We start from the raw sequence: 8,285 nt of genomic DNA, 5'->3' as shown, positions 1-8,285 counted from the left end.
ATATATATATATATATATATATATATATATATATATATATATATATATATATATATATATATATATATATATATATATATATATATATTATATCAGAAGATGTAGTAAGTTTATTTAGTATATAGTATAGTTATATATATATATATCATTCATGCATAAGTACATAGAATAAATAAACTTACGTCACCTGTCATTTTAATATATTATATATTAATATAGTATATTACATAAGTACAATATCCTAGCATGATTCACACGTGAATCATTTTCCAATAAAACTCATTCACCGAACATTATTTCTTCTATCCTGTAATACTTTCCTGCATCATTATATTTATTTACTTATTTATTTTTATATACCTCACAGAGTTAAGAGCACGGACTATTTGTATTGCCTTCCCACCTCTTTTATCTACAGAGATACTCTCCTTTGCATCTCCTTTCTTTTTCCATATTCTAATCTTTCTTACTTTTCATTTCATAACCCATCACACTCAATCACACTCAACAAATTATCATGTCAATTTCAAAAAGAATAGATTATAACCATCATAGCCCATTTACATCAATTTAACCGTTCAAGCACCAACTACATAAAATAGGACAATATAATATGCAAGCACACAATTTGCACATTTCAGAACTTAACACACCAACATATTATACAGTTAAATCAAGGTATACAATTAGCTCCCCTTACCTGGTTTTCTCAAAGAGCAGCTAACTGAAAACGTCCTAATAGGAACTCACTCAGCGTTGAAATTACAGAACCTACAAATCACCAAATTGGTGATAGAAGGCAGCTCTTAGCGCTCGAATAGGGAAAGAATGGAAGGAAAAACACATGAGGAAAATGAAACTAGCAAAGTTGCATGCCCTAAGTTTGAGACAGTTGAAGAAAAAGGGGGAAAACAACTCACCGATCGGAACAAGAAATTGTTCGGTTCAAAGTGAAGCCCTTGTCACCGCGATCGTTTAGACACCTTCAATTTAAAATTCAAACGGTTCAGCGTTGGGATATTTTAGAGAGAAGGCAGAGTTATTATCTAGGAGAAGGGTTTCTGTTTTAGAGAGAGAAAGGAAAAAGGCTAAATGAGATTCTGATTTTCTGAAACAGTCTCCCTCTAAGGCTAAGGCACCCCTTAGCTTATGGGTCTGACTGCCCCAAATATTAAGGCCCAATGGCTTTAAAATAAAAATTCAGGCCTTTACAAGTATTCTAATATTGTTAACCTTTACGTATATTTTAAATGTTTTTAATGAATATTTTTTATTAGCCGAAATTAAACAGAGGTGAAGAGTTCAAGAAAAAAGAAAAATAAATGATAAAATACTGAAAATAAATTATGATTAAAATCAATTTTAATTACAATAAAAACAGTACGTTACTTTTTAAGGAGGTATGTAAGAGCTGTATGCATGTATTACGAGAACTTACAATGTCAGTCACAATTTGTAATAGGATCATGATAGGATCATGATATTTTATCAACTTTTCTTAACAATTTTAAGAGCTCTATGCATGGTTATTAGTAATAGGACAATGATATTTTAATAACTTTTTTTAACAATTTTTTGACAATATTGATTTGTATATTTGAAACAAACCAATCACAAATTATCACATAAGTGATTGTTAAAAAATTGTCAAAAAAATTGTTAAAGATACATTTTCCTTAATAATATTACCTGCTTCCTTCAAATTCTTGAACCAATAACTACCAATTAACGAGCATCCAAGAGACTTACAAAATATTATAGCACAAGAAGGGCGTCAAAATATTTTTTTAAAAATAATTAATCAAATGTAGTGACATTTTTCACCGAACATTTTAATTGCTTCATGACCAAGTACATTCAAAAACAGTGTAAGACTGTGTCACATCCCAAATATTATATAGACATACATATAATAGGATCCAGCTATTATAGTACGAGAACACAATTAGGAGTTAATAGAGGATGATATTAGGCATACAGTCATCCAAAATATGGTTGAAATATAAAACTTAAATACAAGTATAAGAGTTCTCCAAAATACATAATAAACTAAAGATCCAAGGATGCCTAAAGAGTGTTTCCAAAAATATAGAACATGTCAAAACAAAAGCTAGAAAAGGTCTTAAGAACTGGAAGCCGTGTCTTCTTCGTTCTCCAATGCTCACTCCAAGGGTACATCATCAGCTACTGCTCACATCCAAAGCATTGGATGATCATCGCAAGGGAGAAAGGAAAGCACATACAACAAACAAATGCAAGGGTAAGAAAATTTTGATGGGTGTCGCGGCCCATACAAATTTGATTGCATATGAGAAATGCAGTATAGCTAGGAATTGACTCCTAGGTCGTCTCTCAACGACCAAACCATAGTTCAGGAATTAGGTCTAACACGTAGGGGAGGGTGAAAGTGTTCTTGCAAGGAAAATTAAACTAAACTAAAACTGGAAATTAAATACAACCAAACATAATTGAAAATATTGAAACAAAGGAACAAAATAATGAAGACCGAACGGTCCTACAGATGACCGAACGGTTCTACATTAAGACCAAACTATCTCTAAAGCAAGTGTGGAAATTGGTAATGTGAATGATGAAAAGGTGATGCAGGAGGTGCTTCAGTGGTGGTGGAATCTAACTCAGAAGGCCTTCTCCTTGGAAGGAAGGTAGAGGAAAAATGGAAGGAAGCACAAGGTTGTTGACTCTTGGTGGAGAAAAGGCTGGAAAGTACTTCAGCATTTCAATTCTCTCAAAATCCAAAAGTGAATACAAGGGCAGCCAAGGTGAGTTATATAGACTCCTCAACCTTGGGCTTGTGATGAAAAACGTGTTCAGCCACTATGAATCACGTTGCCTAACTCTAGTACATGTGCTAAATGTGCTAGCTTCTAGAATCTATATGGAGTACACGTTTATTTCAATNTCTAAAATAAGAAAGTTCCCGGTGCACCCCCTATCAAGCTAATGTCACCCCTGCATGTGCATAAAGGTCTCTTTTACCCCTCTCCATGTTCTTGGGTTGTTCTTTATTTGGTGGGCTTGGGCCCCGCGTATCATCCCCTCCCTCTTGGAAAGGATTTGTCCTCAAATTTGATGGTTCGCTTGAGGACTTATTTTTGTAGAGTTCACTAGAGCAAGAACCAGCTTCACAACTACATTTAAAATTTTAAGAAAATTGTGAAAGATCAAAATTTAATCCTAAGTCTGAAACATCTTCAGTTTTCACAGTCTGAATTGGAGGTCCCTCTAAAACACGAGACTGTTCCTGAATGGCCTGCCTGGCTATCTGCCTCCACAACTCATTCAATGTCGGCTCAGAAGAAGTAGAAGATTTGGAAGGTGGTCGGGCAGATGCCTCTTGCTGTTCCTGCTTCCTTTTATTTTTCTGTTGTGGCTACCTGTTATTGTAGATGTTGGTAGTATAAGCTTGAGGCTCATAATGAGAAACAGGGTGCTCCGAAGAAGGACAGGCATCCGTATAATGGTCACTGGAAGAACATAAAGCACACAACCGTGCAACAAATGCAGATGGAGGTGTTAGTCTGTGGTTGGATGTCAGCTGTGTCACCAAACTCTCAAGAGAATCAAGCTTGCTTTCCAATTTCCTACCAACAGTTGATAAAGAATGGGTGGGCTCATGAGACTGCAACTGCTGCGGTTCCTGAACAGGTGGAGAAGGCATACAAGGAGTCTGGAATGATGGTTCCTGATATTGATGCTCTGAAGTACCATACCATCCCAAGTTAGGATCAGTCCTCCCAGGATCGTCGCTATAACCATACCGCACAGGGGAGAATTTTTCTAGAAACTGATGCTTTAGATCTTCCCAACTGGTGACGGATCCTGGAGGAAGACAATAACACCAATCCTTTGTTGCTCCGTGTAATGAGTGCCCAAATGCCCTTACGAACATATCCTCATCCGGGACATCTGGAGGTTTCATTAAAGAGCATAGTGTGTAGAACTCCTCCAAATGTCTACGTGGGCATTCACCTGCAAAACCATGAAACCTAGGCAGCAAATGTATCAATCCAGTTTTGAAAACACAACGAACATCCTCCTCATCAAGTGGAAACGACTCCTTAGGAGAACTCTCATGAGATGGAGGAGGAATCATATTGTTTTCAACACAGAAATCAGCAGGAGAATCATAATCAGAGTAACAGTATCCACATAACCAAAATAGGTAGACATGGGAAAGAAGGGGGAAAGAAGAATGCAATGAAAATATGCAACTAAAGCTACCTAAATGCAACAACACATAACATCACACACGGAATAGAACGACACACTCACAACACAAGACAAGACACAACACACACTAACACAACAAAAAACCTAAAACCGAACCGTTGGTCCCCGGCAACGGCGCCAGCATTTTGATGGGTATCGCGGCCCATACAAATTTGATTGCATATGAGAAATGCAGTATAGCTAGGAAGTGACTCCTAGGTTGTCTCTCAAGGACCAAACCATGGTTCAGGAATTAGGTCTAACACGTAGGGGGGGTTTGAAAGTGTTCTTGCAAGGAAAATTAAACTAAACTAAAACTGGAAATTAAATACAACCAAACATAATTGAAAATATTGAAACAAAGGAACAAAACAATGAAGACCAAACGGTCCTACAGATGACCGAACGGTTCTACATTGAGACCAAACAATCTCTAAAGCAAGTGTGGAAATTGGTAATTTAAAAAGATAACAAAGCCAAACAAGATAAACAACAACATAGTGAACGAAAGCATTAAATCGAACAACGTAATAGATAAAGATCCAAATACAGTTAAGGGTTTTAAAATGCAAGCTAAAAAGGGAAATGCTAATTGTAAAACAAAATCACCAATCATCATGGGTTGCAGCACCTAAAAACAAGTAAAGTGATAAATGAAAATAAATGCTACCTAGATGAAACCTAGCTGGACCATGAATCATGCACATTTCGGAAAAAAAAATATAAAACGCTCTGCTTCTAAAGTTGAATCAATGTGCACCACTTGTTTTGTAAAGGAAAAGATATGCAACTTCATCATCACTATAACAAACCCAAACCGTAAAATGCTTCATTCTCCAAGAAAAATAAAAAAAAAATTGCTTTTTTCATTTCATATATAATCTAGCGTCAACATTTGAATGAAGGGAAAGAAAATATGACCACAATGTCGTGCACCTCCAACTCTTAAATTGCTCTAAATGAAAACTTCAATGCAAAGTTAAAATCAATTCAAAACAGCGCATAAATTAAAGTTCTTCATTCCACCGTTTGCAAAACAATAAAAAAAAATATACTCTCTCATTATCCATGAAAAATGTTAAAAGAAAAACCAAGTTCTATGCAGTGGCTAGTCACAAGCACCTACGTGAATGAAATTTCTAAGAACCCAACTTGCAAGAATATTTAAAACAAAAGCAAAGTAAAAGGTGGCAGCTGCTGCACCCCTTCAAAAATCTAGAATCAAGCTAGAAGCTACATCCCTGGACGTAATGGCTATTCTCCCCAAAAAAAAGAAAAAGGTCCCCGTGTGGCGGCTACAGTATTTTTTTATATAAGGGTTATGTCCTGTCAATGCATAAAAAAATCACCCTAATTCAAGTGTTGGTTTGTGGAGAGCTGCTGGAATTTCCGTAGACACCTCTCTTCTTCACAAAGCACACACCTCTGTTAAGAACTGCTGGACTGTAAGTTTCCAGCCCCCTTTGCTGCCAGCGTGTTGCACATGTGGAAATGGAAGGCTGCCAATTCTTGAACAAATTGAATCCAGCATTTTCTTTCCGAAGCACCGTAACAGCCTTTCTAGCTCCATCATGGTGTTCACTTCTTTAAGCAGGCCCCCTCCAATGAATCAGCCCATTCACTCTTAATTTTTATTTTTGCAGCATCAATTAAATTCATGCTTTTCCTAAAAGAAATTTAAATCCACGTCTGCCACTTTCTTTTGGAATTGAAATCAGCGTGTGCTTTTTTTTGCTTTTTTTTTCTTATCTTCTTTGTTTCTTTTTTTTTTTCTTTTTTTCTTCTTTTTTTTCTTTTCTTCTCTCTTTTTTTTCATTTTTTTAAAAAAATAAAAATAAAATATTCTAAACCTAAATTACTATTTGGGCCTCACATCTTTTACCAAAAAATGGCCCAAGAAGTAAAGAGTTTGTCTAAAAAGTTTAAACAATTAAATTATAATATAACTAAAATTTAAAATGTCTAATTTGAGAGTCTTGAATTTATTTTGTCTCCTTCTCAATGCTCCAAATTGTATCTCCAAAATTTTCCCTGCAGTTAATAATGCAAATAATTAGTCCTGATAATTCAAATTAATGTAAATAAGAATATTTGGTCAAATTGAGCACAATTAACAGAAACGGGAAAATACCGGACATTTAAGCACAATTCCCTGATTAATTCTTGCACAATAAACTAAGTGAAGTCAAGAAAATATTGACTCATCACTAGGTATATAAAAAAACATTTTATCAATCAAGTATTTCAAGCATGTAATGACAATAATACAACACAACTGTAACTGAATGCATTTTATTGATACCAATGATAGACCAAGTGATTTGACCATCCAGACTAGTATGAAATGTCGAGTTCCAGGAGTTTGTGCACTTGTGGTCCTACTGCTTTGCAAAGCCATTGCCGAGGGGTTTCACCCGACCACACACAAGTTTAAGCCCTTTAAAGCGGTATAGGCCTTCCAAGAAGCGCCTATCCTAGGACCTCCTGCTATTCTCACCACATGACTCATCACTCTCTACTTGAGCATGGATGATCATTAGAATGCCAGGATAAACCCTATCAGGAACTCTGGCCATTCATACGGTCAATCACAACAAACTACAGGGCACCACCATGTAACCTCCCTTGAGGATCATGAAATTACGTCCAATAACCATACTTTGTACATATATGTTTTCAAACTATACTTCACAACGCAATACCTCATACTCTTAATCATGTTACACAATCATCCTTTAGTTATGTTATAAAAGCAACTCATACATACTCAGGCATTCCATACTTTCACAGAACCATCACTCATTAACACAAGTTTCTTTATAATCTTTAGATATCAATACTTAAGTAATTCAAACAGCTTGGGGACCCTCACCAATGGCTTCGGAAGGGTCAACGAATTTCTCAAATACTGTAGATAACCCTCCAATCTTCAACGAATTTCTCAGATGGTATGAGGATCGTCAACAATCTAGTTCCACTACATCTGCATCTATTGCATGCATAGGTACACCTTTTGTTGGTCTGACTCACTCCCTCGGATCTTGGGTCCTTGACTCAGGCGCCACTGATCATATAATTGGTAACAAGTCCTTGTTTTCTTCCTTGTCATGTCTGGATAATTTACCCTCGGTAACAATGGGTGATGGGTCTAGAGTCTCATCTCAAGGTATTGGTACTGTTCATATTTTTTCGTCTATATCCATTGATCATGTACTCTATGTCCCTGGGTCTTCTTTCAATTTATTGTCTGTCAATCGTCTAACTCATTCCCTTAATTGTGTTATTTCATTTACTAAAGATTCTGTTTGTTTGCAGGACCGGAGTTCGAAACACATGATTGGCACAAGATGTGAGTCTCATGGTCTATATCTTCTCCACCCTTCTCCACATGTTGGCGTCATCATGGAGTCACCATCCCTTCTTCATGCTCAGTTAGGTCATCCCAGCCTTGCCAAACTGCAGCAGCTTGTTCCGAGTTTGTCGAAGTTATCCAACTTGTCATGTGAGTCTTGTCAGTTAGGAAAGCATACTCGTAGTTCCTTTCCTTGTAGTGTTTCACAACGAGCGTCGTCCCCTTTTTCATTAGTTCATTATGATATTTGGGGACCTAGTCATGTTAAGTCCACTTTAGGAGTTCAGTATTTTGTTACTTTTATTGATGATTACTCCATATGTACTTGGTTGTTTTTAATGAAGAATCGTTCTGAGTTGTTTTTTATTTTCCAATCATTTTTTAATGAAATTAAAACACAGTTTGGGGTTTCTATTCGAACTTTACGCAATGATAATGGTCGTGAATACCTTTCTCAACAGTTTCAACATTTTATAGCGTCTCATGGCATTCTTCACCAGACCTCTTGTGCTTATACTCCTCAACAAAATGGGGTGGCTGATGAAGGTTGAAAAACAGTTATTTTCATGTGTCATTTTAGACCTAATTACGCCCTTTACTACTTGGAATGAGCTTAGAATCAAGCAAAACTCAATAAATGAGTCTGTAGAGAGTCAAAAGCTGTTTTTAGCGATATTATGCTTGTTTTGCATTGTTTTGTAGC

Source organism: Vigna radiata, unplaced genomic scaffold, assembly GCF_000741045.1.
Source record: "Vigna radiata var. radiata cultivar VC1973A unplaced genomic scaffold, Vradiata_ver6 scaffold_251, whole genome shotgun sequence".
Lineage (NCBI taxonomy): Eukaryota > Viridiplantae > Streptophyta > Magnoliopsida > Fabales > Fabaceae > Vigna > Vigna radiata.
This window is presented reverse-complemented; position numbering follows the sequence as displayed.